The sequence below is a fragment of the Bos grunniens genome, chromosome 6 (genome assembly GCF_055505025.1).
Source record: "Bos grunniens cultivar Pamir isolate PY7600 chromosome 6, Bosgru_T2T1.0, whole genome shotgun sequence".
Lineage (NCBI taxonomy): Eukaryota > Metazoa > Chordata > Mammalia > Artiodactyla > Bovidae > Bos > Bos grunniens.
Genome location: NC_141170.1, coordinates 5,978,828 through 5,992,187, shown reverse-complemented (window position 1 = coordinate 5,992,187; position 13,360 = coordinate 5,978,828).

Here is a 13,360-nt window from a genome sequence, read left to right as displayed (position 1 = left end):
CCAGAAGGGCAGATGCTGCTCAGCACTTGTTTCAAGTACCACATGGGTCAGGATCGCTCAGGAAACTTCAAACATATCACTCGTTTTAAAGTGAAAGAGAAGCAAAAGGCAAAGGAGAAAAGGAAAGATATACCCAATTTGAATGTAGTGTTCCAAAGAATAGCAAAGAGAGATAAGAAAGCCTTCTTCAGTGATCAATGTAAAGAAATAGAGGAAAACAATAGAATGGGAAAGACTAGAGATCTCTTCAAGAAAATTAGAGATACCAAGGGAAGATTTCATGCAAAGATGGGTACAATTAAGAGCAGAAACAGTATAGAACTAACAGAAGCAGAAGATATTAAGAAGAGGTGGCAAGAATACACAGAAGAACTATAAAAAAAAGATCTTCATGTCCTAGACAACCACAATGGTGTGATCACTCACCTAGAGCCAGACATCCTGGAATGTGAAGTCAAGTGGGACTTAGGAAGCATCACGATGAACAAAGCCAGTGGAGGTGGTGGAATTCCAGTAGAGCTATTTCAAATCCTGAAAGATGATGCTGTGAAAGTGTTGCACTCAGTATGCCAGCAAATTTGGAAAACTCAGTAGTGGCCACAGGACTGGAAAAGGTCGGTTTTCATTTCAGTCCCAAAGAAAGGCAATGCCAAAGAATGCTCAAACTACCGCACAATTGCACTCATCTCAGATTCAAGTAAAGTAATGCTCAAAATTCTCCAGGCCAGGCTTCAGCAATACACTAACTGTGAAATTACAGATGTTCAAGCTGGTTTTAGAAAAGGCAGAGGAACCAGAGATCAAATTGCCAACATCCGCTGGATCATCAAAAAAGCAAGAGAGTTCCAGAAAAACATCTATTTCTGCTTTATTGACTATGCCAAAGCCTTTGACTGTGTGGATCATAATAAACTGTGGAAAATTCTTCAAGAGATGGGAATACCAGACCACCTGACCTGCCTCTTGAGAAATCTGTATGCAGGTCAGGAGGCAACAGTTAGAACCAGACATGGAACAGACTGGTTCCAAATAGGAAAAGGAGTATGTTAAGGCTGTATATTGTCACCCTGCTTATTTAACTTATATGCAGAGTACTTCATGTGAAATGTCAGACTGGATGAAGCACAAGCTGGAATCAAGATTGCTGGGAGAAATATCAATAACCTCAGATATGCACATGACACCACCCTTATGGCAGAAAGTGAAGAGGAACTAAAGAGCCTCTTGATGAAAGTGAAAGAGGAGAGTGAAAAAGTTGACTTAAAGCTCAACATTCAGAAAACAAAGATCATGGCATCTGGCCCCATCACTTCATGGCAAATAGATGGGGAAACAATGAAAACAGCGATAGATTTTATTTTCTTGGGCTCCAAAATCACTGCAGATGGTGACTGCAGCCATGAAATTAAAAGACGTTTGCTCCTTGGAAGGAAAGCTATGACCAACCTAGACAGCATATTAAAAAGCAGAGACATCAATTTTCCTACAAAGGTCTGTCTAGTCAAAGCTATGGTTTTACCAGTAGTCATGTATGGATGTGAGACTTGGGCCATAAAGAAAGCTGAGTGCTGAAGAATTGATGCTTTCAAACTGTGGTGTTGGAGAGGACTCTTGAGACTCCCTTGGATTGCAAGAAGATCAAACCAGTCGATCCTAAAGAAAATCAGTCCTGAATATTCATTGGAAGAATATTCATTGGAAGAACTGATGCTAAAGCTGAAGCTTCAATACTTGGCCACCTGATGCAAAGAACTGACTCTTGGAAAAGACCCTGATGCTGGGAAAGACTGACGGAAGGAGGAGAAGGGGATGACAGAGGATGAGATGGTTGGATGATATCACCAACTCGGACATGAATTTGAGCAAGCTCCGGGTGTTGGTGATGGACAGGGAAACCTGGCGTGCTGCAGTCCATGGGGTCACAAAGAGTTGGACTGGACTGAGCGGCTGAACTGAAGTGAACTGAACTGAAACAGATACTGTGCTTAGTCACTCAGTCGTATCCCGGCTCTTTGTGACCCCATGGACTGTAGTCCACAAGGTTCCTCTGTCCATGGGATTCTCCAGTCAAGAATACTGGAGTGGTTTTGCCATGCACTTCTCCTGGGTATCTTCCCAACCCGGGGATAGAATCCAGGTCTCCTGCATTGCAAGCTGATTATTTACTGTCTGAGACACCAGGCAAGACTAGGGGACTGTAAAGGCCTAAGGAGCACATTGAGACAGTGCTGACTTAATAACTGCAGGAAGCTGCTACCCTGGAGGCTGGGCAGAGAGGACTGGGTTCTTACAGCCTAGGGCTGCAACATCCAACATGGTGGCCACCAGTTCTGAGTGTCTTTCGAGTGCTTGAAATGTAGCCAATCTGAATGATGAATTCCTCTACGTATAAAGTGCATCCCGGATTCAAAGTCTCCATTACATTAAAAAGGATGCAAATTATGTCACTAATGATGCTTTTAATATTGATGCTATATTGTGATAGCATTTTGGGTAAACTGAGATGAGTAAAAGTGATTAGTAAAAATAAATTTCTCCTGTTTCTTTTTATCATTTTTACAGTAGTGACTAGAGAAGTTTTAATTACGTGTGTGACTCACATTTGTGGCTCTCATTATCCTCCTGTTACTGTGCTAACCTAGAAGCGAGGAGCAGAAGCCCCATAGCATGGGGACCCAGATGTGCAAGGAGGGGGTGTGGGCTGGCTGGAGCTTGCATCTCAGTGAGGGGTCCAATTGCACTGCTTTGGAGGGAGAAGAAACCACGACTGTGACCACCTGCTCTGCCAGAGCAAGAAACCCGACTGCTGTTGTGACAAAGACAGGAAGAGGAAGCACCTAGGAAGGCATGTGTCTCGCCGTCCAGACCCCCTCTTTTTCTAACAGCTGTTACTGGCCAAGTCTAACAGGGAACCAGCTGGCAAAAGAGAATTGTTTGCAGAGCCCCAGTGCCAGCATCACAGATCAGATTAGGATAGAATGGGCTTGGAGCGGAGAGCCTATCATTTATTTATTTGGTTTTAATTATTTATTTCTGTTTTGGTTGCACTGGGCCTTTGCTGCTGCTGCACACGGGCTTTCTATAGTTACTTGAGTGGGAGTATTTTTGGTTACTGAGCTTGGGTTTCTCACTGTGGTGACTCTCCTGGTGAGGAGCATGCCCTCTAGAGTGTGGGCTCTAGAGCACGGGAGAGCCTGCAGTTTAATAACCAAAATGCCACTCAGCTATTGAAAAGAAAGCATTTGAATCAGCTCTAATGAGGTGGATGAAACTGGAGCCTATTATACAGAGCGAAGTAAGTCAGAAAGAAAAACACCAATACAGTATATGAAGACATATACATGGAATTTAGAAAGATGGTAACGATGACCCTATATGTGAGACAGCAGAAGAGACACAGATGTAAACAACAGACTTTTGGACTCTGTGGGAGAAGGCAAGGGTGGGATGATTTGAGAGAATAGCATTGAAACGTGTATTATCATATGTCAAACAGATCGCTAGTCCAAGTTCAATGCAGGAACCCCTGGTGGCTCAGATGGTAAAGAGTCTGCCTGCAATGTGGGAGACCTGGGTTTGATCCCTGTGTTGGGAAGATCCCCTGGAGAAGGGAATGGCAACCCACTCCAGGATTCTTGCCTGGAGAATCCCATGGACAGAGGAGACTAGCAGGCTACAGTCCATGAAGTCACAAAGAGTCGGACACAGCCTAGCAACTTCACTTTCACTTTTCACTTTCCAAGTTCTATGTGTGAAACAGGGCACAAAGCTGGTGCACTGGGATGACCCTGAGGGATGGAATGGGGAGGGAGGTGGGAGGGGCTTCAGGATGGGGGACACATGTACACCCATGGCTGATTCATGTCAATGTATGGCAAAAACCAGTACAATGTTGTAAAGTAATTAGCTTTCAATTAAAATAAATTAATTAAAAAAATAATCAAAATGCCTGGCATTTGGACTTCCCTGGTGGTACAGTGGTTAAGAATCTGCCCACGACTGCAGGGCACACATGTCTGATCTCTGGTCTGAGAAGATCTCACATGCCGTGGGGCAGTTAAGCCCATGTACCCACAATTACTGAGCCTGTGCTCTAGAGCCCATGTTCTACAATAAGAGAGGCCGCGGCAATGAGAAGCCTGTGCAGCCCAGCAAAGAGTAGACCCCACTCGCCACACTAGAGAAAGCCCACACACCGCAGTGAAGACTCAGCGCAACCAAAAGTAAACAAAGGAAAATAAAAAATGCCTTGTAAGACCTTCTTATTTTTCAAGAGAAGCAAGAAATCTAGTTCTAAAGAAAAAAAAAAAAACTAAAAATTTTCCTAGTTCTAAATGCTGTTGAGTGATTACGTATCTCCCAAAATGTTACATACCCAAACCAAGTACATCTGCAGGTCACTTTGTCTGTGGGCAGTGACTGGGGGACCACGGTCTAGATAGATATCCTGAGATCCTCTCCAGCTCTGACTATCTGTGGTTCAGTGAGCAATTGACTGTGTGTCATAAAGACAACCAAACCAACCAAACCAGTCAATCCTAGAGGAAATCAACCCTAAATATTCATTGGAAGAACTGATGCTGAAGCTAAAGCTCCAATACTTTGGCCACCTGATGTGAAGAACTGACTCATTGGAAAAGAGCTTGATGATGGAAAAGATTGAAGGCAAAAGGAGAAGGGAGTGGCAGAGGATGAGATGGTTAGATTACCAACTCAATGGATGTGAATTTGAGCAAACTCTGGGAGATAGCGGAGGACAGAGGAGTCTGGCGTGTTGCAGTCCATGGGGTCACAAAGAGTTGGACAAGATTGCGCGACTCAACAACAACAGCAAAGATGATCAAAGTTCCCTGGAGAGAGAACATGAGGGACTGTGTTCCAGGAAGTCTTCCTAGGGAGCAGAGACCTGGACCCAGGCCTTGGATAGTTTTTCTTGTACAAAGACCCTCATACAATGTTCCTGGTCAATTATTTGCAGCTTTTCATCTGCTTGTTCTCTTGGGACTGCAAATACTGGTCCTAGCATTGTTTATACCTGAGGGTGAGATTTACTTGGGCCATGCACTGAGCTTCTGATCCAGGCCCAGACAAGGTAGGGTCCATGACAAACACTCCCAGAATCCCTTAGAGCCAAGTAACAACTTTCAGGTGGGAAAGTGGGGCATCTTGAAACCGCCTAGAAACAGAGTCTCTTCTCTGTTGAGCTTCTTTGTTGTTCATATCAAAAGGGGTGAATCTCAAACATACGAGTGTTTCCATTTCCAACTGTTTGTGTTTGTTTACTGATAAGGGAGGCATAATATCATGTACTAAATCTTTCAGAAATTAAAATGCTAATGCTCATCTTAAAAGTTTAATAAGGAAGACCCTTTAAGTATACTTATGCAAATCTAATGCAGAGTGATGATTAGCATTCTAAAATTCTGAAAATTACAGCCTGGATCACAATGCTGTCCAGGCCATGCTTTTTTCTAAGGGGAAACAATGTGCATTTCATTACCTGCAGGAAAAAAAAAATCCTTTCAGGGAGACACTGTCTGGTTGAGGCTCTCCTCGAGGCTTGCAGGAGCCCTACTGCTCCAGATGGTCATTTCAACCTTCTCCTGTGGAGCCAGCTGGAGGCTACAGCTTCAGGAATCCCTGCATCCCCAAAAGCATTGGAACTTGTCAAGCTTCTGTGCGTATGTGTTTCAGTTTGTGTCTTGTGTCCATGTAATCGATTGGAGGCAGCTTTTGAATCTGGCTGGGATCAGTTGACGGTAGAGTCATAAAACCTCTGTGTTCATGGGACCTTGCTCAGGAAAATGCTTCTGAACATTTCTCTTTTGAATAAACTGCTAAGACTTGTGACTTGTGGATGAAATCTATTCCCTGGACCCCAGCTGTGGACACTGCCTGAACGCACAAGTGAAAGGTGACTGACCATAAAGAGTGACCTTGGGATGGCTGGCCACCTCCAGGGGGATTTAGGGTGAAATTGACCTATCAGGGCTTCCCAGGTGGCACTAGTTGTAAATAACTCGCCTGGCAATGCAAGAGACGTGAGATATGCAGGTTTGATCTCTGGGTCGGGGAGATCCTCCTGGAGGAGAGCATAGCAACCCACTCTAGTATTCTTGCCTGGAGAGTCCCAGGAGCCTGACGGGGGGTCTATGACATTGCAAAGAGTTGGACACAGCTGAAGCGACTTAGCGTGCACACATATTTGTTGTGCATGTTATTTCTGTTATTATTACTCCACCTCAGATCATCAGGCACTAGATCCTAGAGACTGGGGACCCCTGCCTTAGGAGATAAATCCTTGACCTTGAGAAACTCTGATCCAGGCTTTCCATCCTGCCTCTAGCTCATATGCTGGATGTGACTGGGAGATGTGTTGGGAGTATCCACAGGCATTCACCATAGAGAAGTCAGAGGAAGATGGTGGATAGCTTGGGCTCCTTCTTACTGGCCCTAGGAAGGTCACAGGTTGGTTACTGACCCTTGAAAGGCCTAGAAGTTCCAGGCAGGATCAGATCATAGAGCATAGGAAACAAAGTGACACGGCCTCAGAAGCTCAACATTCTCTAAATTAACCCTGTCTCCACTAGCCATGTGTGTATGTACAAGATGAACCATAGATTCGACTAGCTGCGTGCCTATGTACAAGATGAACCATAGCCTCGACTCCATTCAATTCCTGTTCTTACAGCAAGGCTTCGTTTGGAACTCATCTCTTCTCCAGGTAGAAAAAAATGCTTCTGTCCCTAAGTGTTTCCACAGCCCACCCACTCTCGTCTCCAACATCATAGCCCTCAGCTTGCCTTCTGTTGAGGGGTTGTTGGGGATGGTCTATGGATGTCTCTGAAACCCTGAGAAGACTGAGCACTCCTGGAAGGCAAGACCCACTTTTATCAAGCCTTACACATAATAGGATGGCCAACTACTCCAGTATCCTTGCCTGGGAAATCCCATGGACAGAGAAGCCTGGTGGGCTACAGTCCACAGGGTTGCAAAGAGTCAGACACGACTTAGAGATGAAACAACAAAAGTACATAATAGGAGTTTCCAAAATAATTTCTGAAATGAATTGTTGAGTTGAATTTGACTTAAAACATAGCCACCGTCTTCTTGACAGATGATCTGATTTAGGAATAGTTTTCATGGTTACTGGTGTTTGTTTAGGGAGGTTTCCACAGATGCAGAAAATGTTGGAGGGAATTTGATATTAGAAGGGTTCAAGACACTTGACCCCTTAAACTCTTCTGAAGGGCTTATGTGACTGCAAAGAACCTGGACTTCGGAGAATTAAACTCTGTTCTGTGACCTGTGTTTCCTGCTACAAGGAGGGCACATTAACCCACTCCTATCTCTTGCCTGGAGAATCCCATGGACAGAGGAGTCTGGCTGGCTGAGGCCTGTGGGGTCGCAAAGAGTCGGACACAACCGAAACGACTGAGCACGCATCTCCTGCCATGACGCTGTCCCAAGGGCTGCTTTCCTGGGTCAGTGTCTTACCTGACTTTTATAAGACGAAAGCAAAGGCTATCATAATGGACACTGGAGAGACTGATGCCCTCAATAAATGGTAGTTAAGTTCTTATCAAATCTGAAAAACTGGATTCTCACAAGTGAACTCAAATGGCAGAACACAGCATGGCTTTGAGGTTTTCTCCTTCTTCTCCATCCTTCCCCAATTCTGTGACCTTCCACACTCCACCATTAATAGTTCATTTCTCTGTAACCAACACAGTCCTGTATTAAAAGATATATTCCCTTGACTGTGGGGAGTAACCTTTCAAATTCTGTGAATGAATCTCAGAGATCATTTTGGTTGCTATTATCAGTAGGAGGGTGTTGGTCTTGAAGGACATGGAAGGGGCACAGTGCTTTGAAAAGGAGGTTCAGATCATAATATTGGGAATTCAAGCCTTAGTGCCAGGGAAATTGGCTTTTCTAAGAAACTGTTTTTTTTCATCTTTGGACCCCAGTATTTGAGTGGGGGCTAGTGGATTTGTCTGTCCCACCCCTTGTGGAAGGAAATCTACCAGCTTAATGCTGTTGACCCCTCTCAACCCTCCTGCCTGGGCAATGGACAGTCTTACTGGTTGGATGGTTTTGAGAAGTGAAACCAGGGGCAAGGAAACCCTCTCCTTGCTTTTATGAAGGGAACACATATTTTGCTGACTCAGTTCGCTGTGGCATGGAAGCAGGCCTTGCCAGGAAGCCTGCAGGACCACAGGGCTACCTGTGATTAGCTGGCTATGTCTCTCTAATTAAGTCTTGGAAGCCAGTGTGCATGCAGATATAAGCCACATTCTCCACATCGGTATAGTCCGTAATGACGTAATAGTCTGATATACATGTACTATAATCTGCATCCAACTCTGAATTGATTCCAAACCTGGTCAGAAATGAGACTCCTTTACGGATTAAGACCCTCCTGCTCCAGCATATAAGAGTCATCATTCATAATTCTCTCTTTGTCTTAACCATCAGGATATTCAGACTCTCAAGTACTAAAGTGGTCAACTTAAGTGTAACAATACACATTAAAATGCAAAAAAAAATACAGAGGGATTTTGGTATGTTTTCTCTTCTTTTCTTGTACAGAGAACCGGTGAAGTCCCTGGACCAGTTGTGAATCAAAGAATCATCTGCATTTGTTCTGGTCCCACTTTCTCTTTACTCAGGTTCTCTTGGTTCTCAGCAGTTTGCCCTCTGCGCCTTTTGACTTAGGTCAGTTGCCAGGGTGCGTGCTTTCCCTTGAGTACTTACATAAGGTGAGACTGCAGTCCAAACTCTTAGCTTCTGCATACTGTGATTACAAAATAAGATTTTAAATACAGGCACTTAATGGAAAACATTTCTGCAAAAGCTTCATCCCAGGAGGGGTTGCCCCGTGCGTCCACATGGCCCTGCCCATCTCAGTCTCTGAGAGCATCTATAGTCGCCTTTCTTCCGAGTCTGATGGCAGTGGGTTTATAGTTCCCTCTTCTCAGCAGTGAGAGAATCCCTTTGACTGGGGTGTGATCTGAAAATGGATTCCTTCTTTGAGCAGAAACTCAGATGCTATTACATCAGCTGTAAAAATGATTGAATATGTTTCCCTCTTTCTCAAACGCTGTAGATGGTGTTTTATTGCTTAGCCAATCCGTGCCCACCGTGATGGGGTTTACAGTTGCCCCTCCCTGAGCCTCAGACTCTCCATCCATGAGGAACCAAATATAGGTCCTCTGGGTTCTGAGCCTCTCATTTCTAGGTGAATCAGGTATCCATGGAGACAACGGAAGATTAATACTCAAAATAGACAATCATTCATTTCTCTCTGAACAATACAAGAGGAAGAAAGGTTGTGTTAGGTACCATCTGAATTCTTATCACAAATTATGAGGGCCAGTTGCAGAATAGAATTGGAAGGGAAGAAGCCACCCCGTAAACATTTTCTTGAGCATTTAAATGTAAAACTCATGGAATGACTGAGGTAATGCATTTATCGTACAAGGGAGCATCAACTCTCATGAGCACTGGTGAATTTCTCCTAGAACTGGGTCCTGCTGGACTTCAGTGGAATGGAGGTGCTGTTCATATTTTTATGATAGAAGTGACTCAGGCCAAGCCTGTCCGACTGCGTGTGACCTCACTCCCTAGCTAAGGAAGCTGAAGGTAGGTCCTAGCCCACTCATTTCGTGTTTCTCATGGCCCCCATGGTCATCTAAGATTATTTAGTCATTTTCTTTCTCCCTCAACTTGATTCCCTGGGAGCAATACTCTGAATGGTCTACCCGGAAGCCACACCCTTGGCTAGAGAAGAGCAGAACAGCTTGATTTGCAGTCCTACCAATATTTCACCCAGTTAAGAAGAATTAAAGGTCCATACAGAGTGAAGTGAATCAGAAAGAGAAGAACAAATGTCATACATTAATGCATGTATGTGGAATCTAGAAAAAGTTGCAGAGATGATATTATTTGCAAAGCAGAAATACAGACACAGAAGTAGAGAAAAAAATGTATGGAAACCAAGAGGGAGAAAGAGAAGGTGGGATAAATTAGGAGCTTGGGATTGACATATACACACACTACTACGTATAAAATACATAAGTAATGAGAACCTACTGTAGAGCACAGGGAACTCAATTAAAGTCCCCGTGGTGCCCTACATGGGAAAGAGATCTCCAAAGAAGGGATATATGTATCCACATAGCTGATTCACATGCTGCTCAGCAGAAACTAACACAACACTGTAGAGCAGCCATTGTTGTTCAGTCGCTCAGTCGTGTCTGACTCTCTGCGACCCCATGGACTGCAGCACGCCAGGCTTCCCTGCGCTTCACTGTCTCTGAGACTTTGCTCAAACTCATGTCCATCGAGTCAGTGATGCCATTCAACCATCTCATCCTCTGTCGTTCCCTTCTCCTCCTGCCTTCAGTCTTTTCCAGCATCAGGGTCTTTTCCAATGAGTCAGTTCTTCGCATCAGGTGGCCAAAGTGTTGGAGTTTCAGCTTCAGCATCAGTCCTTCCAATGAATATTCAGGACTGATTTCCTTTAGGATGGACTGGTTGGATCTCCTTGCTGTCCAAGGGACTCTCAAGAGTCTTCTCCAGCACCACAGCTCACAAGCATCAATTCTTCGGTGCTTAGCCTTTTTTATTGTCCAGCTCTCCATCCGTACATGATTATTGGACCTTTGTAGGCAAAGTAACGTCTCTGGTTTTTAATACGCTGTCTAGGTTTGTCATAGCTTTTCTTCCAGGGAGCAAGCGTCTTTTAACTTCATGGCTGCAGTCCCCATCCTCAGTGGTTTTGGAGCCCAAGAATTCCACAACTGGTTTTAGGAGCAATGGTTTAATTTCTTTAGTTCAAAATAGTGTGTGCATGTTAACTATATTTTCTCTTTGACCCAATATTTATTTAAGAAAACTTAAAAAAAATTTAAGTAGTTAAGAATATTTGTCTAGGTTTCTGTTAAACTTTTTTTGTATTATTATATTGCAATTAAAGCAAGCATCCCATACAAATTACTGCATTAATAATTTTTTTTTTTTTGGATCTGTTATTTGGAACAATTTTGTGTATGCTGTTGTTGTTTAGAATCTAAGTCCTGTCCAATTCTTTTCAACCCCATGGAATGCAACACTCCAGGATTCCCTGTCCTTTACGATCTCCTGGAGCCCAAGAAAATGTAATTAATCTGTCTAAAGATAAAAATGTATGTATTATTCCAATCTAATTACATTAATTTTCTGTTTCCATTTTTTTCTTGTTTAATCTCTGAAAAACTAAAGTGATATGTTGCCATTGTGCTTTAATGAAATTCTTGAGTTCGAATAGTCTTTTGCTTTATATTTTGATGCTTTATTGCTTGGAACATAATGGCACTTTTAGTTAATATAAAATTTAATTTTTTTTTTACCATAAATTTTAACTTGTCTAAAATTAACATGTATCTTGATTTCCTTTTGTTTATGTATAGTTGATGGTTTCCCATCTGCTTAATTGTAATCATTCTATGTCATTTTCATCTTCTCTGTGTTTTCTTAATGGCTGAACACTGATTCTTTCTGCGTCTGTCTCTGTTTTGTGTTTTGCCTTTTAACAGGGGAGTTTAAGTCAGTTAGGCTTATTATCATAGCCCTTGGTTTGACCTTATTCGTATTGCATTTTCTAAGTTTTATATGTTCTTATATGTAAAATACTAATACAAGTAATTTATAATGTTAGTTGTGCCAAATGTTTTACGTATGATATTTTATTTAATTTGTGACACAACTTTTTGAGTGGAAACTACTGACATGTTTGTTTTATAGATAAGACAACAGAAATCAGAGGAGCTTAAGGCATTTGTAAGGTCAGCTAGCAAGAGTATGCCAAAGTCAGGGTTTGCACCTAGGTCTGACCCTCCAGAGTTCAGACATTTCACCACATTTATACACATGTCCTTCTAAATACATGGATTAAAAAAAAATCTAGTCTTGGTGTTTAGAGAGGAGAGATTGTTTTTCAGCTCCCAATATCAGTACTATTTCTTGGTTTCTTCTAGTGCTTTGTAGTTTTAGCTTGAGTCTCTAATCCATCTGAAAATTTTATTTGCAGGCTAAGGTAAGGATGTAAAATAATGATTTCAAAATGTATAGCCAACAGTTTAAATATTAGTTTATTTCATCCTTTGCTCATAGATACAACATGCCGTAAATGGAGATTCAGACGTTGGTGTGTATCTAAACCCTTGCCCTGGTGTGCCTGCTTCGGGGCCGATGCTTCACCATCTTATACTCTGCTCTGATGTCTCTGGGGGTCAGGTTCCCCTCATTGATCTTCATGTTCAAAAACGTTTTAGGCTGTACCTTCCAGTATTTGTTTTTGACGAGAGTAACATCAGTTGTCTTCTGTTTTAAGGGCAACAGCTAGGGGCAATTTTTAACTGGGTCTCATTTTAAATCAGAAGTTATCCACGAACCTCTTTCCTAGGAATATAAATAATGAACCTATCTACAGAACAGAAACAGCCTCATAGACATATGGAACGGACTGGTGGCTGCCAACGGGGCGGAGAAGTGAGAAGGATGGAATGAAAGTTTGGGGTTAGTAGATGCAGACTCTTATATTCAGAATGGATAAGCAACAAGGTCCTCATGTGAAGCACTGCTGCTGCGTCGCTTCAGTCGTGTCCGACTGTGCGACCCCATAGACCGAAGCCCACCAGGCTCCCCCGTCCCTGGGATTCTCCAGGCAAGAACACCGGAGTGGGTTGCCATTTCCTTCTCCAATGCATGAAAGTGAAAAGTGAAAGTGAAGTCGCTCAGTCGTGTTTGACTCTTAGCGACCCCATGGACTGCAGCCTACCAGGCTCCTCCGTCCATGGGATTTTCCAGGCAAGAGTACTGGAGTGGGGTGTCATTACCTTCTGCAGTGTAAAGCACAGGGAACTCTATTCAAGATCCTGGGATGAACCACAATGGAAAATAATATACGCATGTGCATAACTGAGCCACTGTGCTGTGCAGCAGAAATTATCACAACATTGTAAATTGACTATACTTCAATAAAAAAATTAAAACAAAAGCAAAGCAACAAACCAAAGTGTGAGACATAGCTATCTCTTGGTTGTGGTAATATAGGTGGTTCCAACTTTATTTTATTATTATTGTTACAATAATAATTATAATTACTGCTTATCAGTACTTTCTAAAATTTTCTACAAGGATCAAGCTAATAAAATAATAGAAATATATTTAAAACATTCCTTGAAACAAAATAAACAAATAAGCAATCTTGCTGGAGAGAAAAAAATAATTCATCTGGATCTTTAAAAGTGATGTCAACTTTGTGCACCTATTTGAAAGAAAGGAGAGAATAAAGGATGCTTGGGCTTTGCCACTA